This window comes from Procambarus clarkii, chromosome 63 (genome assembly GCF_040958095.1).
Source record: "Procambarus clarkii isolate CNS0578487 chromosome 63, FALCON_Pclarkii_2.0, whole genome shotgun sequence".
NCBI classification, from domain to species: domain Eukaryota; kingdom Metazoa; phylum Arthropoda; class Malacostraca; order Decapoda; family Cambaridae; genus Procambarus; species Procambarus clarkii.
Genome location: NC_091212.1, coordinates 21680112 through 21686173, shown reverse-complemented (window position 1 = coordinate 21686173; position 6062 = coordinate 21680112).

Genomic DNA, 6062 nt, shown 5'->3' with positions numbered 1-6062 from the left:
GTCTAAGAGTTTCAAGCCTGGTCCACATGGGGGCTCCCAGTGCGGCTCTCATAGCATTATTTTGGGCAACTTCAAGCTTTTTCCACTGTTGGTGTGATAGACTTGTGAGTGCAGGTGCGGCATAGTCGATCACTGCTCTGACTGCCTGTACATAGTATGTGTGAAGGACTTGCAGATTGGTTCCTCCAGAGAGGGAGGTTAGCGACCTGAGGATTGCCGTCCGGGCCGCAGTTCTCTCTCTGAAGTAAGTGACCTCAGCATTAAAATTCATGTGTGTGTCCAGGATTATTCCTAGATACTGATAGGTGTCCACCCATTGGGTAACCCTGTACTGTGAGTTGGATGTTGAGCTTCGCTATTTTTATGGGCATGGCTTTTGACTTTGAGGGGTTGAGTTTGATCCCAATCTACTTTGCCTCTTCACTGATGCAGTCTAAGCATTTGGGTGCAAGGCGCGCCGCAACCCTTCCTTTTATGATGATGACAAAGTCGTCCGCGTAGTTTAGCAGCCTGCAGTGATGTGGGAGTTTCAACCTCATTATTCTTTCCATTAAACAGTTGAAGAGAAGAGGGCTGAGAATACCTCCTTGCGGTGTACCATTTTCATGTCTTTTGTACTCAGAGACTGTGCCATGAAGTTTTACTCTTGCTTTTCTGTTTATGAGGCAGTTTTTGGTCCAGGAGAGCAGGTTGCCTCTGACCTCTTTGTCAATGAGGCAGCAGAGAATAGCTGGGGCGCTAGCCAGTTCAAAGGCTTTTTCGAGGTCCAGGAATATCAGCATTCCTGGTCTGTCATTCAAGTGGGATAACAGAGTTGTAATACATTCCACTGTGCCAACCCCTCTTCTATAGGCATACATATCATGATGCAGTTTAGGCATTTTCCACTCCAGTCTGTTGAGTGCCATTCTGTCGGCCGTCTTGGCTGCACAGCTTTGGAGAGAGATGGGCCTGGGATTTTTTTTTTTTTTTTTTTTTGAGATATACAAGAGTTGTTACATTCTTGTAGAGCCAGTAGTTCGCGTAGCGTTTCGGGCAGATCCCTGGAATACGATCCCCGCCGCGAAGAATCGTTGTTACAACCAAGTACACATTTTACTGTTGAGTTAAACAGAGGCTACAGTTAAGGATTTGCGCCCAGTAAATCCTCCCCGGCCAGGATACGAACCAATGACAAATCGCTCGCGGAACGCCAGGCGAGTGTCTTACCACTACACCACGGAGACTAAAATTATTGGTTAGCTGGATCTATGGGTTTTGGGATCGGCACTATGTCTGCTCTATTCCAAGCTGAAGGTCTACCTAGCACAAGAACGGGGCTGTAACTAAAATGGGATGCTCCTTCCTCTTATGGGCACGGGTACCGTGTTTGAGCATGAAATGCGTTCGGACGCCGGTCTAATTAGTAATTAAAATACTAGTCCATCTTCTTAATCATTTGCTTAGAACTGTTAAGCAGATGTAAGCTGGTAATTTAGTAAACAATAATTTAAACACATGGAACAGTACTATTAACTATTTCCTATTTAAACATAGAAAATATTTCACAGGACCCGTGGTAGGCCTGGTACAAACTTTTGGCTGCCAGATGCATGATAAAGCATCAGTCATTTCTCTACCTTAGAATACTAAAAAGACAAACTCACACAATGGCTGGCAAAATGGATATCTTATTACATGCAAGAGTTTTCTTTACTGAAACTAATAGGGACATTATAAACTTTACAATTAACCTGAGGGGGTAAAACAGCATGGCCGTCGCCGCCATTTTAAGGTGGCGTGAGCTACATACATTATTTGTATGAAATCCCATTAGTCCAACTTCCACTGGGAAGCAAAACATAGTTGGCCTTAATCTGCCCTCAAAGTATTACTAATGACTCTAGATTCCTGGTAACATCTCTCTCTGGTTCCATGTTTTTTTTTAATTTTGCCCCGAGGGCCGAGTTTATTGGGCAGCGCCACTCATCCTGTGAGTGGACACACCGCCATAGTGACAGTATTGGGCAGCGCCACTCATCCTGTGAGTGGACACACCGCCATAGTGACAGTATTGGGCAGCGCCACTCATCCTGTGAGTGGACACACCGCCATAGTGACAGTATTGGGCAGCGCCACTCATCCTGTGAGTGGACACACCGCCATAGTGACAGTATTGGGCAGCGTCACTCATCCTGTGAGTGGACACACCGCCATAGTGACAGTATTGGGCAGCGCCACTCATCCTGTGAGTGGACACACCGCCATAGTGACAGTATTGGGCAGCGTCACTCATCCTGTGAGCGGACACATCGCCATAGTGACAGTATTGGGCAGCGCCACTCATCCTGTGAGTGGACACACCGCCATAGTGACAGTATTGGGCAGCGCCACTCATCCTGTGAGTGGACACACCCCCATAATGACTGTATTGGGCAGCGCCACTCATCCTGTGAGTGGACACACCGCCATAGTGACAGTATTGGGCAGCGCCACTCATCCTGTGAGTGGACACACCGCCATAGTGACAGTATTGGGCAGCGCCACTCATCCTGTGAGTGGACACACCGCCATAGTGACAGTATTGGGCAGCGCCACTCATCCTGTGAGTGGACACACCCCCATAATGACTGTATTGGGCAGCGCCACTCATCCTGTGAGTGGACACACCGCCATAGTGACAGTATTGGGCAGCGCCACTCATCCTGTGAGTGGACACACCGCCATAGTGACAGTATTGGGCAGCGCCACTCATCCTGTGAGTGGACACACCGCCATAGTGACAGTATTGGGCAGCGCCACTCATCCTGTGAGCGGACACATCGCCATAGTGACAGTATTGGGCAGCGCCACTCATCCTGTGAGTGGACACACCGCCATAGTGACAGTATTGGGCAGCGCCACTCATCCTGTGAGTGGACACACCCCCATAATGACTGTATTGGGCAGCGCCACTCATCCTGTGAGTGGACACACCCCCATAATGACTGTATTGGGCAGCGCCACTCATCCTGTGAGTGGACACACCGCCATAGTGACAGTATTGGGCAGCGCCACTCATCCTGTGAGTGGACACACCGCCATAGTGACAGTATTGGGCAGCGCCACTCATCCTGTGAGTGGACACACCGCCATAGTGACAGTATTGGGCAGCGCCACTCATCCTGTGAGTGGACACACCGCCATAGCGACAGTATTGGGCAGCGCCACTCATCCTGTGAGTGGACACACCGCCATAGTGACAGTATTGGGCAGCGCCACTCATCCTGTGAGTGGACACACCGCCATAGTGACAGTATTGGGCAGCGCCACTCATCCTGTGAGTGGACACACCGCCATAGTGACAGTATTGGTCAGCGTCACTCATCCTGTGAGTGAACACACCGCCATAGTGACAGTATTGGGCAGCGCCACTCATCCTGTGAGTGGACACACCGCCATAGTGACAGTATTGGGCAGCGCCACTCATCCTGTGAGTGGACACACCGCCATAGCGACAGTATTGGGCAGCGCCACTCATCCTGTGAGTGGACACACCGCCATAGTGACAGTATTGGTCAGCGTCACTCATCCTGTGAGTGAACACACCGCCATAGCAGCATGTACAACACTCCCCAATTGGAAGAAAACCCGCTGGGTTGTTCATCCTGTCACTTGTACCCAGACACAGCTGGGACTTGCTTAACTGTCTCAAGTGAATAGCTTCTCAAACAAGAAGATTAACATTTGTCAACCCTTAAAAGCTTACGTTATCTTGCTGGTGCAAAATGGGGAAATCTTTAAAGAACACTATATAACAAATAGTGTTTTCCTAACTCAAACAATGTGGGGTTTATTATGCTACACATACTTCTAATGTCTCTGGTTCCAGCAAATCAACATTACTACTATTTAGTGCTTCCCATTTTCTTTGAGTTGGTACACACTCATCCCGACCTCAGGTCAGGGCGCTTTAGCTGCTTTAAACCATCTCTCTCCGCTGGCTATGACCGAGCGTGTCTGTATATATATAACTACACAACGACTGCTCTAATACATTACGGGTTATTCATGCCCGTGCCACCTTTTGGGTGGTTTAATCTTTATCACCCTAATATTGTAGTGCATTAATGTTCTTTCCTACACTCATAGATAATAAGATAATATACTACCATAAGGCGACGCCTAACATCTTTATTTCTCTTAATTTCTACTTCTAATTCTAATAGAAAGTTACGAGCTCGTTATTTTGTCAACTGTGAATAACGGATTCGTAACACACTCTGTTAGATAATGTTCCAGTGGTCTGAGTCAACCACTTGGGGCGCACGGTAGGGCAACGGTCTCGCTTCATGCAGGTCAGGGTTCAATTCCCGACCGTCCAAGTGGTTGGGCACCATTCCTTCCCCTCGTCCCATCCCAAATCCTTATCCTGACCCCTTCACAGTGCTATACAGTCGTAATGGCTAAGCGCTTTCCCCCTGATAGTTACCTTCCCTTCCAATCGTCGGTCGGGCATTTCTCCACAGTGCTGACATTTCCTCTCATCTTCTGGAACCTGTAAACCTATCACCCATGCACATGGGTATTATCTTCTGGAACCTGTAAACCTATTACCCATGCACATGGGTATCATCTTCTGGAACCTGTAAACCTATTACCCATGCACATGGGTATCATCTTCTGGAACCTGTAAACCTATCACCCATGCACATGGGTATTATCTTCTGGAACCTGTAAACCTATTACCCATGCACATGGGTATCATCTTCTGGAACCTGTAAACCTATTACCCATGCACATGGGTATCATCTTCTGGAACCTGTAAACCTATCACCCATGCACATGGGTATTATCTTCTGGAACCTGTAAACCTATTACCCATGCACATGGGTATCATCTTCAACAACCTGTAAACCTATCACCCATGCACATGGGTATTATCTTCAACAACCTGTAAACCTATTACTCAAGCACATGGGTATTATCTTCTGGAACCTGTAAACCTATTACCCATGCACATGGGTATCATCTTCAGCAACCTGTAAACCTATCACCCATGCACATGGGTATTATCTTCAACAACCTGTAAACCTATTACTCATGCACATGGGTATTATCTTCTGGAACCTGTAAACCTATTACCCATGCACATGGGTATTATCTTCTGGAACCTGTAAACCTATTACCCATGCACATGGGTATTATCTTCTGGAACCTGTAAACCTATTACCCATGCACATGGGTATCATCTTCTGGAACCTGTAAACCTATTACCCATGCACATGGGTGTCATCTTCTGGAACCTGTAAACCTATTACCCATGTACATGGGTATTATCTTCTGGAACCTGTAAACCTATTACCCATGTACATGGGTATTATCTTCTGGAACCTGTAAACCTATTACCCATGCACATGGGTATCATCTTCAACAACCTGTAAACCTATCACCCATGCACATGGGTATTATCTTCAACAACCTGTAAACCTATTACTCAAGCACATGGGTATTATCTTCTGGAACCTGTAAACCTATTACCCATGCACATGGGTATCATCTTCTGGAACCTGTAAACCTATTACCCATGCACATGGGTATTATCTTCTGGAACCTGTAAACCTATTACCCATGCACATGGGTATCATCTTCTGGAACCTGTAAACCTATTACCCATTAACATGGGTATCACCTTCTGGAACCTGTAAACCTATTACCCATGCACATGGGTATCATCTTCTGGAACCTGTAAACCTATCACCCATTAACATGGGTATCATCTTCTGGAACCTGTAAACCTATTACCCATTAACATGGGTATCACCTTCTGGAACCTGTAAACCTATTACCCATGCACATGGGTATTATCTTCTGGAACCTGTTAACCTATCACCCATGCACATGGGTATCATCTTCAACAACCTGTAAACCTATTACCCATGCACATGGGTATCATCTTCAGGAACCTGTAAACCTATTACCCATGCACATGGGTATCATCTTCAGGAACCTGTAAACCTATTACCCATGCACATGGGTATCATCTTCAGGAACCTGTAAACCTATTACCCATGCACATGGGTATCATCTTCAGGAACCTGTAA